The sequence below is a fragment of the Oncorhynchus mykiss genome, chromosome 30 (assembly GCF_057628025.1).
Source record: "Oncorhynchus mykiss isolate SJ-2025 chromosome 30, ASM5762802v1, whole genome shotgun sequence".
Lineage (NCBI taxonomy): Eukaryota > Metazoa > Chordata > Actinopteri > Salmoniformes > Salmonidae > Oncorhynchus > Oncorhynchus mykiss.
In genome coordinates this window covers 25,360,371-25,379,483 of record NC_143051.1, presented here as the reverse complement: position 1 = coordinate 25,379,483, position 19,113 = coordinate 25,360,371, and the positions used below count along the sequence as shown (strand labels likewise).

The 19,113-nt window shown below is 42.1% G+C and overlaps 1 protein-coding gene and 1 pseudogene across 15 annotated transcripts in view; one reads left to right on the top strand and one right to left on the bottom strand.

The window, feature by feature from the left end:
* LOC110489412 (receptor-type tyrosine-protein phosphatase U) overlaps nt 1–19,113 on the bottom strand; it is a 276,455-nt gene that overhangs the window by 227,084 nt on the left and 30,258 nt on the right. The gene's annotated exons all lie outside the window — the stretch shown is intronic.
* On the top strand, nt 16,341–17,734 carry LOC110488174 (intelectin pseudogene; annotated as a pseudogene). Its single transcript, XR_016493735.1, has one exon. The product of XR_016493735.1 is annotated as an intelectin pseudogene (transcript).

Sequence of the window (19,113 nt, the reverse complement as noted above, 5' to 3'; positions counted from 1 at the left end):
GAAATAAATAAAATCTGAAATACATCATTCTCTCTACTATTATTCGGACATTTCACATTCTTAAAATAAAGTGGTGATCCTAACTGACCTAAGACTTAGGTTAGGAATTGTGAAAATCTGAGTTTAAATGTATTTGGCTAAGGTGTATGTAAACTTCCGACTTCAACTGTATATCAGCCCTCTGATTACAATTAATAGCAAAACCTGCCGCTCTGTTCTGGGCCAGCTGCAGCTTAACTAAGTCTTTTGTTGCTGCACTGGACCACACGATTGGACAATTATCAAGATTAGACTAAACTAGAGCCTGCAGAACTTGCTTTTTGGAGTGTGGTGTCAAAAAAACAGCGTCTCTTTATTGCGGCTATACCTCTCCCCATCTTTGCAACCATTGAATCTATATGTTTTGACATTGACAGTTTACAATCTAATGTAACACCAAGTAATTTACAACTTGTTCAACAGCCACACCATTCATTACCAGATTCAGCTCTAGGTCCAGCACTTAAGGAGTGATTTGTACCAAATACCATCCTCTTAGTTTTAGAGATGTTCAGGACCAGTTCACTATTGGCCAACCATTCCAAAACAGACTGCAACTCTTCGTTAAGGGTTTCAGTGAATTAATTAGCTGTGGTTGCTGATGCGTATATGGTTTAATCATCAGCATACATGGACACACATGCTTTGTTTAATGCCAGTGGCAGGTCATTGGTAAAAATAGAAAAGAGTAGAGGGCCTAGAGAGCTTCCCTGCGGTACACCACACTTTACATGTTTGACATTAGAGACGCTTCCGTTAAAGAAAACATTTTGAGTTATATTAGATAGATAGATCTGAAGATGAAAAGCCATAGCACTTAAGTTTTTTCAACAACAGGTTATGGTCAATAATATCAAAGGCTGCACTGAAATCTTACAGTACAGCTCCCACAATCTTTCTTTCAACCAATCATCAGTCATTTGTGTCAATACAGTACATGTTGAGTGCCCTTCTCTATAAGCATGCTGAAAGTCTGTTGTTAATTTGTTTACAGAGAAATAGCATTGTATTTGGTCAAACACAATTTTTTCCAACAGTTTGCTAAGAGCTGGCAGCAAGCTTATAGGTCGGCTGTTAGAACCAGTAAAGGCCGCTTTACCACTTTTGGGTAGCGGAATTACTTCCCTCCAGGCCTGAGGACAAAGACTTTCCTCTAGGCTCAGATTAAAAATATGAGAGATAGGAGTGGCTATAGAGTTAGCCACCACCCTCAGTAGCTTTCCATCTAAGTTATCAATGCCAGGAGGTTTGTCATTATTGATCGATAACAATACTTTTTTTCACCTCTCCCACACTAACTTCACAAAATTCAAACTTGCACTGCCTTTCTTTCATTATTTGTTTTTTCTATGCATGAATATAATTGCTCACTGTTTGTCATGGGCATTTTCTGCCTAAGTTTGCCCACTTTGCAAATGAAATAATCACAAAAATATTTGGCAACATCAAATGGTTTTATGATGAATAAGCCATCTGATTCGATGAAAGATGGAGTTGAATTTGTCTTTCTGCCCATAATTTCATTTAAGGTACTCCAAAGTTTTTATCCCATCATTCTTTATATCATTGATCTTGGCTTCATAATACAGTTTTTCCTTCTTTTTGTTGAGTTTAGTCACATCATTTCTCAATTTGCAGTAAGTAAGCCAGTCATTTGCAGTAAGTAAGCTATTAGCCACTCCTTTTGCCTCATCTCTTTCAACCATATAGTTTTTCAATTCCTCATCAATCCATGGAGCCTTAACGGTTCTATAACAGTCAGTTTCTTAACAGGTGCATGTGTATCAATAACGGGGAAGACTGAAAACAACAAACAGCAGGGATCTAGACAGCCACAAAACCGGGACAATCCGCGGTCCCAGCCACAATGGCTAACTGCGTCGCGATCTGCGTTCAAGAACACCTTGCTAGCTTGATGTCCAGCTAGCTAGCAGCTAGGATAGCTGCGACGCCAAATAGCTCCTCAGACCCGTCCTGGGTCGGCAGAATCACTGGAAAGATACAAGCAGTCCCAGCAACTGATGCCAACAGCGTCACGGATCCAACATAAGAAGCTAGGTAGCTTCTCACACCCCCCTCAGAGAGAGAGACACAGCTTAATGTGAGCTCTCACATCTTTCAATATGTTAATTACAAATGGATAGTTTTGGAGTTAGATAAACATGGATGTTTCGGCAGGTACATATGCAGGATGCTACTATCCACATCATGGCCTTCGCTCTGTATCAAAACTCCAAACCTACAACATAATTTTGACCAAAATTAACCAGGGAGATTACTGCTTCCAAGGTTTTCTTTTTCCAAGCTATACAGAGGGTGCTCTAGCATACAAACAGCAGAGACCTGAGGACACCATTCCAACCTGGAACTGAGCTCCCAGGCTTGAAAGGAGAGACCCGATACAAATTCAATTAGCACTAAGGTGTGAAGTAAAAGGGCTTTTTGCCCAACAAGTGTCAGGAGTCTTTGAAGCGTCCCCTCCTGCTGTTCAAAGACCATTCACAGGCATTTTCTACAAGAAATCTGCCTCCAGAAATAAAAGCTTCTTCCAAGTGGGTGTGACACCTACTCCCATTGCCTACTGCACTGCTGCTTGGGTTCCACCTGGCAATCTGTTCACCGTCTGCCCTGGCCTGTCTCACCGTCTGGTACAGGTACCATAACCACACTCACCCCTCTCTCCAGAGCTATCCCTCCGCTTCAGCACACACACACTGTTGGTGCGAGTGACTCTGAACTTACAATGGCTAGCCCCAAGTCGTTATATATTTTTGAATCTTGTGCAGTTTGCTATTTGCCTCATGACTCCTGCATACTTTGTTGACTACAAACTTTCTTTACCCAACCATGGGCCAGACTATGTTTCTTCCTACACTCGGGACTCTGACTCTCTATTGGTTACACAGACTTTTGGCCTCCTATCCTATTCTAACCACCTCTCACCGGCTTTGTATTCATGTTACCTTATGAAATTGCTTTACAATATGATCTTGTTGCCATCTGATGCACATTCAGATGTCATAAATCAGCAGAGATCTCCCTGTACTATGCCATGCCTTGATTGTATTACTGTTGATGATATCTGGAAATGTGCATGTACACCGTGCCCCAACTACTGTTGCTAGCCCCAATTCTGACTTGTGCTATGATATCTGCTTCACTGATTTCTGCTCTCTTAATAAAAGCCTGGGTTTTCTGCATGTTATCACTAGAAGCATATTACCTAAAATGGATCAATTGAAAGTATGGGTTCACAGCTCCAATCCAGACGTGTTGTCATTACTGAGACGTGGTTAAGGAAGAGTGTTTTGAATGATGATGTTAACCTTCTGGTTATAACCTTTTTCGGCAAGATAGATCTTCCAAAGGTGAGGGAGTGGCAATCTTTACCAAGGATTCAGTGCTCGATTGTCTCTACCAAGTCTGTCCACAAACAATTTGATTTGCTGGTTTTAAGCATTCAACTTTCAAATAGCTCTTTGTTGACTGTTGCTGGGTGCTATTGTCCTCCATCAGCACCACCCTATCTGCCCTAAACTCTCTCCTGGCCCCTTACACTAAGTCTGAAATTGTCCTGCTAGGTGACCTAAACTGGTATATGACCAAGTCCTAAAGCAATGGGACTCCCTAAATCTTTCTCAGATTATTACCAATCCCACAAAGTATGACTCCAAACACCCAGAAAAGGCTACTCTCCTCGATGTTATCCTCACAAATAATCCTGATAGGTATCAGTCTGGTGTTTTCTGTAATGACCTTAGTGATCACTGTTTTACAGCCTGTGTTCGTAATGGCTGCTCAATGAAACGACCTGTCCTGATTTGTCAAAAATGTAATGAGCAAGTCTTCCTTCATGAACTGGACTATAAAATGGTATAGAATCAGCTTGATCCCCTCTGTCGAAGACGTTGGACCTTCTTTTTTGATATTTTCAGTGGTATTGTTAACAAACACGCCCCCATAAAGAAAATGAGAATTTAAAACAGGTTCAGCCACTGGTTCGACGGTGATCTTGCCGAGTTACTCCACCTCAAGAATTGCATTTGGCGAAAGGCTCTGGACACGCATACTCAGGCTGACTGGCTATCGTTCAGGCAAATGAGAAATAAGTGCACTCAGGCTATCCGGAAGGCCAAAGTTAGTTACTTTAAGGAGCAGTTCTCTCTCTGTGGGTCTAACCCCAAGAAGTTCTGGAAAACAGTTGAAGACCTGGATAACAAACCCTCCTTCTCACAGCTGACCATGTTTTTTTTTATTTTTTTTTTATTTCACCTTTATTTAACCAGGTAGGCTAGTTGAGAACAAGTTCTCATTTGCAACTGCGACCTGGCCAAGATAAAGCATAGCAGTGTGAACAGACAACACAGAGTTACACATGGAGTAAACAACAAGTCAATAACACAGTAGAAAAAAAGAGAGTCTATATACATTGTGTGCAAAAGGCATGAGGAAGTAGGCGAATAGTTAAAATTTTGCAGATTAACACTGGAGTGATAAATGATCAGATGGTCATGTACAGGTAGAGATATTGGTGTGCAAAAGAGCAGAAAAGTAAATAAATAAAAACAGTATGGGGATGAGGTAGGTAAAATTGGGTGGGCTATTTACCGATAGACTATGTACAGCTGCAGCAATCGGTTAGCTGCTCAGATAGCAGATGTTTGAAGTTGGTGAGGGAGATAAAAGTCTCCAACTTCGGCGATTTTTGCAATTCGTTCCAGTCACAGGCAGCAGAGAACTGGAACGAAAGGCGGCCAAATGAGGTGTTGGCTTTAGGGATGATCAGTGAGATACACCTGCTGGAGAGCGTGCTACGGGTGGGTGTTGCCATCGTGACCAGTGAACTGAGATAAGGCGGAGCTTTACCTAGCATGGACTTTTAGATGACCTGGAGCCAGTGGGTCTGGCGACGAATATGTAGCGAGGGCCAGCCGACTAGAGCATACAGGTCGCAGTGGTGAGTGGTATAAGGTGCTTTAGTAACAAAATGGATGGCACTGTGATAAACTGCATCCAGTTTGCTGAGTAGAGTGTTGGAAGCTATTTTGTAGATGACATCGCCGAAGTCGGGGATTGGTAGGATAGTCAGTTTTACTAGGGTAAGTTTGGCGGCGTGAGTGAAGGAGGCTTTGTTGTGGAATAGAAAGCCGACTCTAGATTTGATTTTAGATTGGAGATGTTTGATATGAGTCTGGAAGGAGAGTTTACAGTCTAGCCAGACACCTAGGTACTTATAGATGTCCACATATTCTAGGTCGGAACCATCCAGGGTGGTGATGCTAAATCGGGCGTGCGGGTGTAGGCAGCGAACGGTTGAAAAGCATGCATTTGGTTTTACTAGCGTTTAAGAGCAGTTGGAGGCCACGGAAGGAGTGTTGTATGGCATTGAAGCTCGTTTGGAGGTTAGATAGCACAGTGTCCAAGGACGGGCCGGAAGTATACAGAATGGTGTCGTCTGCGTAGAGGTGGATCAGGGAATCGCCCGCAGCAAGAGCAACATCATTGATATATACAGAGAAAAGAGTCGGCCCGAGAATTGAACCCTGTGGCACCCCCATAGAGACTGCCAGAGGACCGGACAGCATGCCCTCCGATTTGACACACTGAACACTGTCTGCAAAGTAGTTGGTGAACCAGGCAAGGCAGTCATCAGAAAAACCGAGGCTACTGAGTCTGCCGATAAGAATATGGTGATTGACAGAGTCGAAAGCCTTGGCAAGGTCGATGAAGACGGCTGCACAGTACTGTCTTTTATCGATGGCGGTTATGATATCGTTTAGTACCTTGAGCGTGGCTGAGGTGCACCCGTGACCGGCTCGGAAACCAGACTGCACAGCAGAGAAGGTACGGTGGGATTCGAGATGGTCAGTGACCTGTTGGTTGACTTGGCTTTCGAAGACCTTAGATAGGCAGGGCAGGATGGATATAGGTCTGTAACAGTTTGGGTCCATGGCATCTCCCCCTTTGAAGAGGGGGATGACTGCGGCAGCTTTCCAATCCTTGGGGATCTCAGACGATATGAAAGAGAGGTTGAACAGGCTGGTAATAGGGGTTGCGACAATGGCGGTGGATAGTTTCAGAAATAGAGGGTCCAGATTGTCAAGCCCAGCTGATTTGTACGGGTCCAGGTTTTGTAGCTCTTTCAGAACATCTGCTATCTGGATTTGGGTAAAGGAGAACCTGGAGAGGCTTGGGCGAGTAGCTGCGGGGGGCAGAGCTGTTGGCCGAGGTTGGAGTACCCAGGAGGAAGGCATGGCCAGCCGTTGAGAAATGCTTGTTGAAGTTTTCGATAATCATGGATTTATCGGTGGTGACCGTGTTACCTAGCCTCAGTGCAGTGGGCAGCTGGCAGGAGGTGCTCTTGTTCTCCATGGACTTCACAGTGTCCCAGAACTTTTTAGAGTTAGAGCTACAGGATGCAAATTTCTGCCTGAAGAAGCTGGCCTTTGCTTTACTGACTGACTGCGTGTATTGGTTCCTGACTTCCCTGAACAGTTGCATATCGCGGGGACTATTCAATGCTATTGTTGATGATGTGGTTGTTACGGACAAGAAGCACATGGATGAGCTCTTTAATCACCATTTCTTTAAGTCAGGATTCCTATTTGACTCAGCCATGCCCCCTTGCCGTCCAACATGTCCTCATCTCCCACCCCTTCTAATGGGACTCTCCCCGATGTTTCTTTCTCTTTTTCCCCTGCCCTGCTACAAAGTTTCTCCCTGCTGGCAGTCAGAGTCTGAGGTGCTAAAGGAGCTCCTTAAACTTGACCCCAAAAAAAACATCTGGGTCAGATGGTTTAGACCCATTCGTCTTTAAGGTTGCTGCACCTATCATCGTAAAGCCTATGTCCAACCTTTTTAACTTGTCTCTCCTTTCTGGGGAGGTTCCCAGGTTCCCTTGGAAGGCAGCCACAGTTCATCCTTTATTTAAAGGGGAATATCAAGCTTATCCTAACTGTTATAGATAGGCCTGTTTCTATTTTGCCTTGTTTTTCAAAAGTGTTTGAAAAACTTGTCAATAATCAACTGACTGGCTTTGTTGATGTCTATAGTATTCCCTCGGATATGCAATCTGGTTTCCGCTCAGGTTATGGATGTGTCACTGCAACCTTAAAGGTCCTCAATGATGTCACCATTACCCTTGATTCTAAGCAATATTGTGCTGCTATTTTTCTTAACTTGGCCAAAGCTTTTGATACGGTAGACCATTCCATTCTTGTGGGCCGGCTAAGGAGTATTGGGGTCACTGAGAGGTCTTTGGTCTGGTTGGCTAACTACCTCTCTCAAAGTGTGCAGTATATAAATTCAGAAAATATGCTGTCTCAGCCACTGCCTGTCACCAAGGGAGTACCCCAAGGCTCAATCCTAGGCTCCACGCTCTTCTCAATTTACATCAAGAACATTGCTCAGGCAGTAGGAAGCTCTCTCACCCATTTATATACAGATGATACAGTCTTATACTCTGGTGGCCCCTTGCCGGATGTTGTGTTAAATGCTCTCCAACAATGCTTTCTTAGTGTCCAACAGCTTTCTCTACTCTTAACTTTGTTCTGAACACCTCCAAAACAAAAGGTCATGTGGTTTGGTAAGAAGAATGCCCCTCTTCCCATAGGTGTTATTACTACCTCTGAGGGTTTAGAGCTTGAGGTAGTCACCTCATACAAGTACTTGGGAGTATGGCAAGAAGGTACACTGTCCTTCTCTCAGCACATATCAAAGCTGCAGGCTAAAGTTAAATCTAGACTTAGTTTCCTCTATCGTAATTGCTCCTCTTTCACCGCAGCTGCCAAACTAACCCTGAATCAGATGGCCATCCTACCCATGCTATATTACGGAGACATAATTTATAGATCGGCAGGTAAGGGTGCTCTCGAGCAGCTAAATGTTCTTTGCCATTTGGCCATCAGATTTTCCACCAATGCTCCTTATAGGACACATCACTGCACTCTATACTCTTCTGTAAACTGGTCATCTCTGTATACCCATCGCAAGACCCACTGGTTGATGCTTATTTCTAAAACCCTCTTAGGCCTCATTCCCCCCTATCTGAGATATCTACTGCAGCCCTCATTCTCCACATACAACACCCTTTCTGCCAGTCACATTCTGATAAAGGTCCTCAACGCACACACATCCCTGGGTCGCTTCTCTTTTCAGTTCGCTGCGACTAGCGACTGGAACGAGCTGCAACAAACACTCAAACTGGACAGTTTTATCTCAATCTCTTCATTCAAACACTCAGTCATGGACACTCGTACTGACAGTTGTGGCTGCTTTGTATGATATATTGTTGTCTCTTGTCTTGACCTTTGTGCTTTTGACTTTGCCAAATAATGTTTGTACCATATTTTGTGCTGCTACCATGTTGTGTTGTCATGCTTTGCTGTTATGTTGCCACCTTAGGTCTCTCTTTTTGTAGTGTTGTGTCTCTCTTGTTGTGATGTGTGTTTTGTCCTATATTTATATTGTATTTATTTTTTTAATCCCAGGCCCACGTCACCGCAGGAGGCCTTTTGCCTTGGTAGGCAGTCATTGTAAGTAAGAATTTGTTATGAACTGACTTGCCTAGTTAAATAAAGGTTACATAAAACGAAATAAATAAAATACACCAATAACTTTCCAAAATACTTTTAAACAACGAACGTTCCAAACAAACAAAGCCGAGCTCTTCCAGTAAGTGATAATCTCCTGCTTCAAAGACTTTGGCTTCTATTGGTTACCCTTCACAATTTTGGTGCCACGGGGATGAGGGTGTCTTTGCTCCGCGCCTGAAAAATAAACCTGGGGAAAGACTGAGCTATAGTGTATAGTGTCTATATATCTATCTGCAGATGAAATAATGCAGCTGGTTAAACATGTACGATATAGACCATCCAAAAAAAACACGCCACTCTTACCAGATAGTTGCCGGTAAAAATATTGGTAAGACATTTTAAGGTGCACATAGGCCAATTTGTAGTTTATAAGTGTGTATACAAGTAGCTAATAAGGCATTTATTAAGTTTTATTATTCAAACATTATAAGTAATGTGTTACTGGCCGATCCTTAATAACCTCATTGTTAGTCATAATGAAGACATTAGTATTTAATAAAGAGCAAGTTACACAAGAATCCCTGTTAGAAAACTGTCTCAAAGTAGAACTAATAAAGATGTGTTCCCTATAAGATGCGTTCCCTATAAGATGCGTTCCCTATAAGATGTACTAGATCTACTGCATCTTTATGTAATACATGTATCACTAGCCACTTTAAACTATCCCACTTTGTTTACATATCCTACATTACTCATCTCATATGTATATACTGTACTCTATACCATCTACTGCATCTTGCCTATGCCGTTGTGTACCATCACTCATTCATATATCTTTATGTACATATCCTTTATCCCTTTACACTTGTGTGTATAAGGTAGTAGTTTTGGAATTGTTAGGTTAGATTACTCGTTGGTTATTACTGCATTGTCGGACCTAGAAGCACAAGCATTTCGCTACTCTCGCATTAACATCTGCTAACCACGTGTATGTGACAAATACAATTTGATTTGAACAGTTGGCAACAATAATATTTATTGCAATTAGTGGCAAACAGTTCGCCAGAATTTTTATTCCTGCAGACAATTCTCTCAAGATTCTATTTGAATCTGTAGCAAACCTGTGGCAACAATATTTATTGCCACTAGTGGCAAACAGTTTACCAGAAGCTACTTCTGGTGAACATAAGATCAGAGACCAGTAACTGTTGATGACCAATCAGGCGGATTAGGAAAATCTGTTGGAAAATGGAAACCAAGCTATCTAAACTCAGCTAAATTAACGTCCTCTCACTGTCAACTGCGTTTATTTTCAGCAAACTTAACATGTGTAAATATTTGTATGACCATAACAAGATTCAACAACTGACAACAACTGAGATTCAACAAGATTTAACAAGTTCAACAGACATGTGACTAACAGAAATGGAATAATGTGTCCCTGAACAAAGGAGGGGTCAAAATCAAAAGTAACAGTCAGTATCTGGTGTGGCCACCAGCTGCATTAAGTACTGCAGTGCATCTCCTCCTCATAGACTGCACCATATTTGCCAGTTCTTGCTGTAAGATGTCACCCCACTCTTCCACCAAGGCACCTGCAAGTTCCCAGACATTTCTGGGGGGGGATGGCCCTAACCCTCACTCTCCCATCCAACAAGTCCCAGACGTGCTCAATGGGATTGAGATCCGGGCTCTTTGCTGGCCATGGCAGAACACTGACATTCCTGTCTTGGAGAAAATCACGCACAGAACGAGCAATATGGCTGGTGGCATTGTCATGCTGGAGGGTCATGTCAGGATGAGCCTGCAGGAAGGGTACCACATGAGGGAGGAGGATGTCTTCCCTGTAACACACAGCGTTGAGATTGCCTGCAAGCTCAGTCCGATGATGCTGTTACACACCACCCTAGACCATGACGGACCCTCCACCTCCAAATCGATCCCGCTCCAGAGTACAGGCCTCGGTGTAACGCTCATTCCTTTGACGATAAACGTGAATCCGACCATCACCCTTGGTGAGACAAAACCGTGACTCGTCAGTGAAGAGCACTTCTTGCCAGTCCTGTCTGTTCCAGCGACGGAGGGTTTTGTGACCACTTGTCTTACTACAACAGGCTTACAAGCCCTCAGTCCAGCCTCTCTGTTGTTGCCATACTGTACCTGTCCCGCAGGTGTGAAGTTCGGATGTACCGGTCCTGTGCAGGCGTTGTTACACGTGGTCTGCCACTGCGAGGACGATCAGCTGTCCGTCCTGTCTCCCTGTAGTGCTGTCTTAGGCGTCTCACAGTACGGACATTGCAATTTATTGCCCTGGCCACATCTGCAGTCCTCATGCCTCAATGCAGCATGCCTAAGGCACTTTCACACAGATGAGCAGGGACCCTGGGCATCTTTATTTTGGTGTTTTTCAGAGTCAGTAGAAAGGCCTCTTTAGTGTCATGTTTTCATAACTGTGACCTTAATTGCGTACCGTCTCTAAGTTGTTAGTGTCTTTCCGACCGTTCCACAGGTGCATGTTCATTGATTATTTATGGTTCATTGAACAAGCATGGGAAACAGTGTTTAAACCCTTTACAATGAAGATCTGTGAAGTTATTTGAATTTTTATGAATTATCTTTGAAAGACAGGGTCCTGAAAAAGACAGGGTCCTGAAACAGTTTATTTTTTTGCTGAGTTTAGTTAGTTTGCTACCTACCACAGTGTCGAACTTATTAAACGTCCTAATAAACTTTTACATTTATTAGCTAAATGATTCCTAGTTAACGATGTCATGTTTTATGGGATAGAGTCAAATACATTTTGTTAATACCAGTTTCAATTTGTCAGCACCACTGACTGGCTAGTGCTTAGCTAGCTTACGATAGCTATCATATTTTTAAACAAATAATATGCTAGCTAGCTAACTAATGATTTGCCTAAACACATATTTTTAGGTGAATATGTTGATGTCTTTTCATACCAATATACATGTCAAAATGCTAGTCTCACGGTTCAGTAGCATGTTAGCTAGCACAACAGCTAAGGTTGCAACAATAAGAGTTCATTTGACATCAAAGCAAAACTTAACTTTTGCAGATGGATACCCTTCCCCTACCAGTGGTGTTGGAAGAGGTTGTATTGGGAGGAGGATGCATCAGCACTAGAGGTCGACCGATTAATCGTAATGGCCGATTAATTAGGGCCGATTTCACGTTTTCATAACAATCGGAAATCGGGACTTTTGGACAACGTTTTTTTTTTTTTTACACCTTCATTTAATCTTTATTTAACTAGGCAAGTCAGTTAAGAACACATTCTTATTTTCAATGACGGCCTAGGAACGGTGGGTTAACTGCCTCGTTCAGGGGCAGAACGACAGATTTTTACCTTATCAGCTCGGGGGATTCAATCTTGCAACCTTACAGTTAACTGAACATCAAGTTCAGCTGAGGCTTTAGTCTGATGTTTGGACTGTTTGGTTGATTAAATAATATAAATACATTTTAATCATCAATCTTATTATGAAATCTTGTTTTATGAAATGACACATACTTAAACAATAGGGCTTTGTTTAAATTTGCTATTTAAAAAATGCTCTGATATTCTGAAATGCAGGCAATACAAATTAATGATTTGACATTCAATATTGTATCTTGATTGTGTGTAGGAAAATGAGAGGGTGGGATGGTAGAGAAGGCAAACATATAAAAGCAAAATTAAAATTAGAATTACACTGAAAATAAACCAATGATTACATAAATTACCCAGCTGCTGGGTCAATCCCCCAACCCAATGTTCTGGGTTTGTCACAATGCAACACACTGGGTTGTTTTAACCCAGCAATAATATGGTCTAATTTACCTAGCAGCTGGGTCAAGTGCTCAACGCAAGGCACTACTTTAGAAGGACAACCCAACCCTACTGGGTTGAATTAACCCAATACTGTGTTTGTCCAATATTGACCCAGCGTTGGGTTGTCAAAATGACCCAAATTGGGTTATTTTTAATGCAGAATGTTTTAGAGTGTAGCAATAATTCATTTTGAAAAAACATTATGAATTGCCATATTAGGCATAAGTCTATTACTACCTTTTTTAAGTTGCCAAAATAAAATGTTTTCAGTATCCTAATTTCGTTTGTGTTTTCTGATTGTTTCAGTTCATGCACTCAACAAGCGTTGTACTTCCACAGGGCTGTAATTTCCAAAGTTCACTCACAAAGGCAATACTTATGAACTGGGTTTGATTTAGTTTTTGTTTTAATTATTTAATTTTGTTAATTATCTTTTAAACTCCCATTGGTTGAAATCTATTGCTCAGTTAACACTTGGCTCATGTAAATAATTGTATAGTTGTCCCTTTAAACATCCTAAGGTCAACATGCCATAGTGTTCACATTTCTCTCAAGTAAATGTTGTAGCTACATAAAAAGATGAAATAAACAATTTATTTGGGAAATATCCCATCTTTGCTCTGTTCTTCATTACCATGCTGATGATTTCAAGTTGTATAGGATTTATATTTTTTATCTGTTAAGACATTGAACATGTTGTTTAGTATATTTACTACATTAGTATGTTTTGTTTCTTTTCTCAGAGACGTTCATTTAAAGTTGTGATTTTGTTTATGTTGATACAACATTTCAATGTTAACACACAATAACCAAAAACCTGATCTAATTTGCATATCCATACTGAGATTGCAGCACATTTGCGGCAAACAGTAGAATGTTCGCCACACGTTTTCCAGAATATGTATATGTACTGCAACATTTGGCCACAAAACGAATTTGCATGTGAAAATGTGAGCTTGCCGCAAATTTGAGACAAATTGCCCAAAGGTTTGCCACAACTGTTTGTGTAGAAGCCTATTTTTTTCTGTAAGGGTTGTGATTGAAAGATATACACGATGGACGTTCAGTTGCTCATTTTCACGCGTATATGATATACAGTGCATTTGGAAAATATTCAGACCCCTTAACTTTTCCCATATATTGTTATGTTACAGCCTTATTCTAAAATTGATTAAATCATTTTTCCCCCTCATCAATCTACACACAACACCCCACAATGTCAAAGAAGTTTTTTTGAGAAAAAAACAAAGAAAAGAACAAACTGAAATATCACAATTACATAAGTATTCAGAATATTTACTCAGTACTTTGTTGAAGCACCTTTGGCAGCGATTACAGACTCGAGTCTTCTTGGGTATGACACTACAAGCTTGGCACACCTGTATTTGGAGAGTTTCTCCCATTCCTCTCTGCAGATCACGCTCTGTCAGGTTGGATGGGGAGCATCGCTGTACAGATATTTTCAGGTCTCTCCAGAGATGTTAGATCGGGTTCATGTCCGGGTTCTGGCTGGGCCACTCAAGGACATTCAGAGATTTGTCCTGACGCCAATCCTGTGTTGTCTTGGCTGTGTGCTTAGGGTCATTGTGCTGTTGGACAGAGAACCGTTATCCCAGTCTGAGATCCTGAGTGCTCTGGAGCAGGTTTTCATTAAGGATCTCTTTGTACTTTGCTCCCTTCATCTTTCCCTCGATCCTTACTAGACTCCCAGTCCCTGCCGCTGAAAAACAGCATGATGCTACCTCCATACTTCACCGTAGGGATGGTATTGGCCAGGTGATGAGAGCGGGGCCTGGTTTCCGCCAGACATGATGCTAGGCATTCAGGCCAAAGAGTTCAATATTGGTTTCATCAGACCAGAGAATCGTGTTTCTCATGGTCTGAGAGACCTTTAGGTGCCTTTGGGCAAACTCCAAGCTGGTTGTCATGTGCCTTTTACTGAGGAGTGGCTTCCGTCTGGCCACTCTACCATATTGACTGATTGGTGGAGTGCTGCAGAGATGATCGTCCTTCTGGAAGGTTCTCCCATCTCCACAGACGAACTCTGGAGTTTTGTCAGAGTGACCATCAGGTTCTTGGTCACCTACCTGACCAAGGCCCTTCTCCCCCGATTGCTCAGTTTGGCAGGGCGGCCAGCTCTAAAAAGTGTCTTGGTGGTTCCAAACTTCTTCCATTTAAGAATGATGGAGGCCACTGTGTTCTTGGGGACCGTCAATGCTGCATACATTTTTGTACTCTATCCCAGATCTGTGCCTTGACACAACCCTGTCTTGGAGGTCTATGGACATCTCTTTCAACCTCACTGCTTGGTTTTTGCTCTGACAAATGTGTGTGCCTTTCCAAATCATGTCCAATCAATTTAATTTACCACAGGCGGACTTCAATTAAGTTGTAGAAACATCTTAAGGATGATCTATAGAAACAGGATGCACCTGAGCTCAATTTCGAGTCTCATAGCAAAGGGTCTGAATACTTATGTAACTAGGATATGTTTTTTATTCTCAATACATTTGCAAACATTTCTAAAAACCTGTTTTTGTTTGTCATTACGGGGTATTGTGTGTAGATTGATGAGGAAGAAAATGCATGTACAGCGATGCTCCCCATCCAACCTGACAGCTTGATCTGCAGAGAAGAATGGGAGAAACTCCCCAAATAAAGGTGTGCCAAGCTTGTAGAGTCAAACCCAAGAAGACTCCAGGCTGTAATCGCTGCCAAAGGTGCTTCAACAAAGTACTGAGTAAATATTCAGAATACTTATGTAAATATTTGACATTGACATTATAGGGTATTGTGTGTAGATTGATGAGGGATTTTTTTTTAAATCCATTTTAAAAGAAGGCTGTAATGTAACAAAATGTGGATAAAGTGAAGGGGTCTGAATCCTTTCCGAATGCACTGTAATGTGAATCAATGTCTTATTTCATGATACTACACAAATCCTTTGTTTCACACAAACATGACATGCTTTTGCTCATGGGTGGTGTGACCCATTCTGTCCAATGAGGTCATTTCTGGACAATAGTTTTGCAAGTAAAAACATGGTTACACTTTAGAAAAGGGAGCACATTTTTAAGGCACTGTGTCCTTATTAGTCCCACATTGAGACAGCTTACTAAGAGTATGTTTGTTGTGTAACTTGCCCCTTATTAAATACTAATATGTCTCTGTTATGACTAATAATGAGCTTTATTAAGGATTGGCCAGTAACACATGATTGAAAAAGAAAACGACTTAAAGCTGCAATATATAACTTTTTCGGTGGCCGCTGGGCCAAATTCACATAGATATATGAGTTATAGATCTGTAATTCGCATTGAAAGCAAGTATAAGAAGCGTAGATCTGTTTTATGTGTGGTATTTATATTTTTCCCCATTCTAAACTTTCGTTTTTGGTTATGGTTTAGACGGTACAATGATTCTCTACACAATGACTGCTTGTTTTCTCACTTAAACTGAAATTAGGCTAAATATTCGAATTTTTGCAACCAGCAGCTGAGCAATTTCGGCATATTGCCCTTTAATAAAAGGCCTAATCTATTGCTAATAAGATATAATAAAGACCTTATTAGCTACTTGTATATACACTTATAAAATACTAATTAGTGGCTAATATATGCACCTTAAAATAAATCGTCACAAAAATATTGTTGGTTGATATATCCATGTAGGGAGATTAAACTACTGCTGCCTACATGTTGGTTTAATGTGGACTGTAAATGATCACATCACAGTGTTTTATTCATCTCTGCACACAAGGTATGGAAAGATCTGTTCGACTATGAGTGCAAATGACCACATTTGCCAGGCATGTCATTGTTAAAAACACATGTGCTTTATCAAACATTGAATTTGGAGCATTGCCAAGGACCTAACATATAAGTACCTCAAGAAAGCAAAAGGTTCAACAGATCCTCACTGAAACCTCACTACAACAGACATGATGTACCAGGCTTTTCTGCTGACGATCCCTCTACTGATGCTACTTCAGACATCATGCACCACCACTTCAGCACTTGATTCTGTAAAGAAGGTTGGGCAGGCAAGTGCTCCAAAAGTTGTCACAGTTAATGAATTGAGAAATAGGGCTCAGTTCAATGCCAGAAACTGCAAGGAAGTTAAGGATAAATATGGTCAAACTGAGAACGGCCTGTACTACCTGACCACAGCTACTGGGGGGGGGTCTACCAGACCTTCTGCGACATGACCACAGCGGGTGGCGGCTGGACTCTGGTGGCAAGCGTGCATGAAGACAACATCTATGGGAAGTGCACGGTGGGCGATCGTTGGACCAGCCAGCAGGGCAACAATGCCAACTGGCCACAAGGAGAAGGCAACTGGGCAAACAGGAAGACTTTCGGAACAGTGGAGGCAGGCACGGACGACGACTTCAAGAATCCTGGCTACTACGACATCGAAGCAGAAGACATGTCGGTGTGGCATGTTCCCAACAACACTCCGGTCAACCACTGGAACCTGGCCGCCATCATGCGCTACCACACTGACAGGCACTTCCTCCATCTGTACGGGGGAAACCTGTACCAACTCTTCCACAGCTACCCGGTCGAGTACAACGTTGGTGCACACCTGTCCGACAATGGACCCTCCATTCCCATAGTGTATGACCTTGGGGACAAAGAGTCTACCAAAAATGTATACGGCCCTTACTCTGGAGGGGAGATTGAAGGAGGCTTCATCAGTTTCAGAGCCATAAACCATGAACGGGCAGCCACAGCCATCTGCTCTGGGGTCAAACCCAAAGGTGGTAATGTTGAACATTACTGTATAGGTGGATGTGGGTTTTTCCCTGAGGCTAACCCTCTTCAATGTGGGGATTTCACTGGCTTTGCCTGGAATGGCTATGGGACCCATATAGGCTTTAGTGCATCAAAACAGATGCTTGAGTCAGCAGTCTTACTCTTTTACCGCTAATGCACCATGCATTAACTTTTTTGGGGTTGTTTAATTGATTGAATGATTTTGGGGTACAGATTAAAACAATACATTTAAAAGTAATGTTGGTAATACCTTTTATTTGTTTTTATCTATTAATTCCATTACTATAAAGAAACAGTGTAAAGCATTGACCATTCCATGCGTCATAAAAAGATGTGCGTCTTATACACTCATTAAATGTTAATAGTTGATATTGTGACAAATATTATTATGTCACGTGAGGGTCATAACTGAAATACTGTAAGGTTACTGTAATCTACTTTGTGACATCTGTGGTGTTGGGGTGATGGGGGTTGGAAAGTCTGTATGGATTGTGTGTGCTTGTTTCAACTTTCTTTCTGCAATAAAGTAGTCTAGATTTGAGAGCATGAAATGAGCCTACTGTACTTTTTCATCAGAATCTTTCTTTGGTGGGTGGGTTAAGGTGAACTTACTCCTCCATATGGGTCTATCTTTGCCTACAACAACCAACACAACCCCTGGGACCTTGGCAGAACTTTGTCTATGAGATAGAATACCTCCTCACCATCTCTCTAAGAAGGAGAAGGAGGGAGAGAAGGCGAGAGAGAGAGAAAGAGAGAGAGAGAGAGAGAGAGAGAGAGAGATCAGGCGAAAGAGAGAAGGCGAGAGAGAGAGAGAGGGAGACAGAGGAGAAAGGACATAGAGAGGACATCGCGAGGACATGTTCTGAGTGCTGTAATGATACCCCAGTGTTTTCACACGACTAGCTATGTGATGTTTTGAAATGTAGATATACAGTACATGCTGCTGGCTGTCAGATTAAAACATGTTTGTCTCTTGAAGAAAGACACTTGACATGATCGTATCCAACTAATGGCGCTCCTCTGGGATACACACACACACACACACAGCCAAGAGGCGGCAGGCGACATAATGATGAAGAGAAGAAAAGCCGCCAGCCTAGCCGAGTCTCAGAATGTCCATGGCCGTACAGCATCATTATTTCTGGGTCTGTTTCCCTGGTTGAAGCTTTCCGGGAAGGTTGAGAGCCAGAGATGTTCCCACCACCCTCAGAGGAAAAGACACATAACTAGGGTGTTCTGGCTAACACACTCACCTTGTGTTAGGATCACAGTCACATACAACTGTACACAAACACACATGCACACGCATATAGGCAAATGGCTGAAATGCTGAGCATAGACAGAAGGTCTTATATATGGTGGTGACAGAGCAGTGTGTGTGTGTGTGTGTGTGTGTGTGTGTGTGTGTGTGTGTGTGTGTGTGTGTGTGTGTGTGTGTGTGTGTGTCGAAGCGCCGATGAGCAACACAGGGGTAGCCTGCAGGCTAGCACATTACTTACGGAGGGAACCCTGACACACACACACACACACACACACCTCAATCTCTCAAGATGAGTAACAGTTGGGTCCGAAATGATCGATACCCTTGATAAAGATGAGCAAAACATTGGGACGTTATATTATTTTACACTAACTGCTCATCTTTATCAAAGGTGTCGATAATGTTGGACTTCAAACCCTTTGAAAACCTGTGGTTTGAATTGAAGAGAGCAGTCATTAACCGCAGACAAAGGATGTCAAGGATCTGGAAAGATTCTGTATGGAGGAATGGTCTAAGATCCCTCCCAATGTGTTCTCCAACTCATAAAACATTTTAGAAAAAGGCTCAGTGCAGTTATCCTGGCAAGGTGTGGTGTTGAAAACAGTGTCAATCTGAGATTATTTTTATTTTTTTTACTTGTTAAATAAAATCTCTTTCTCTGAGCAA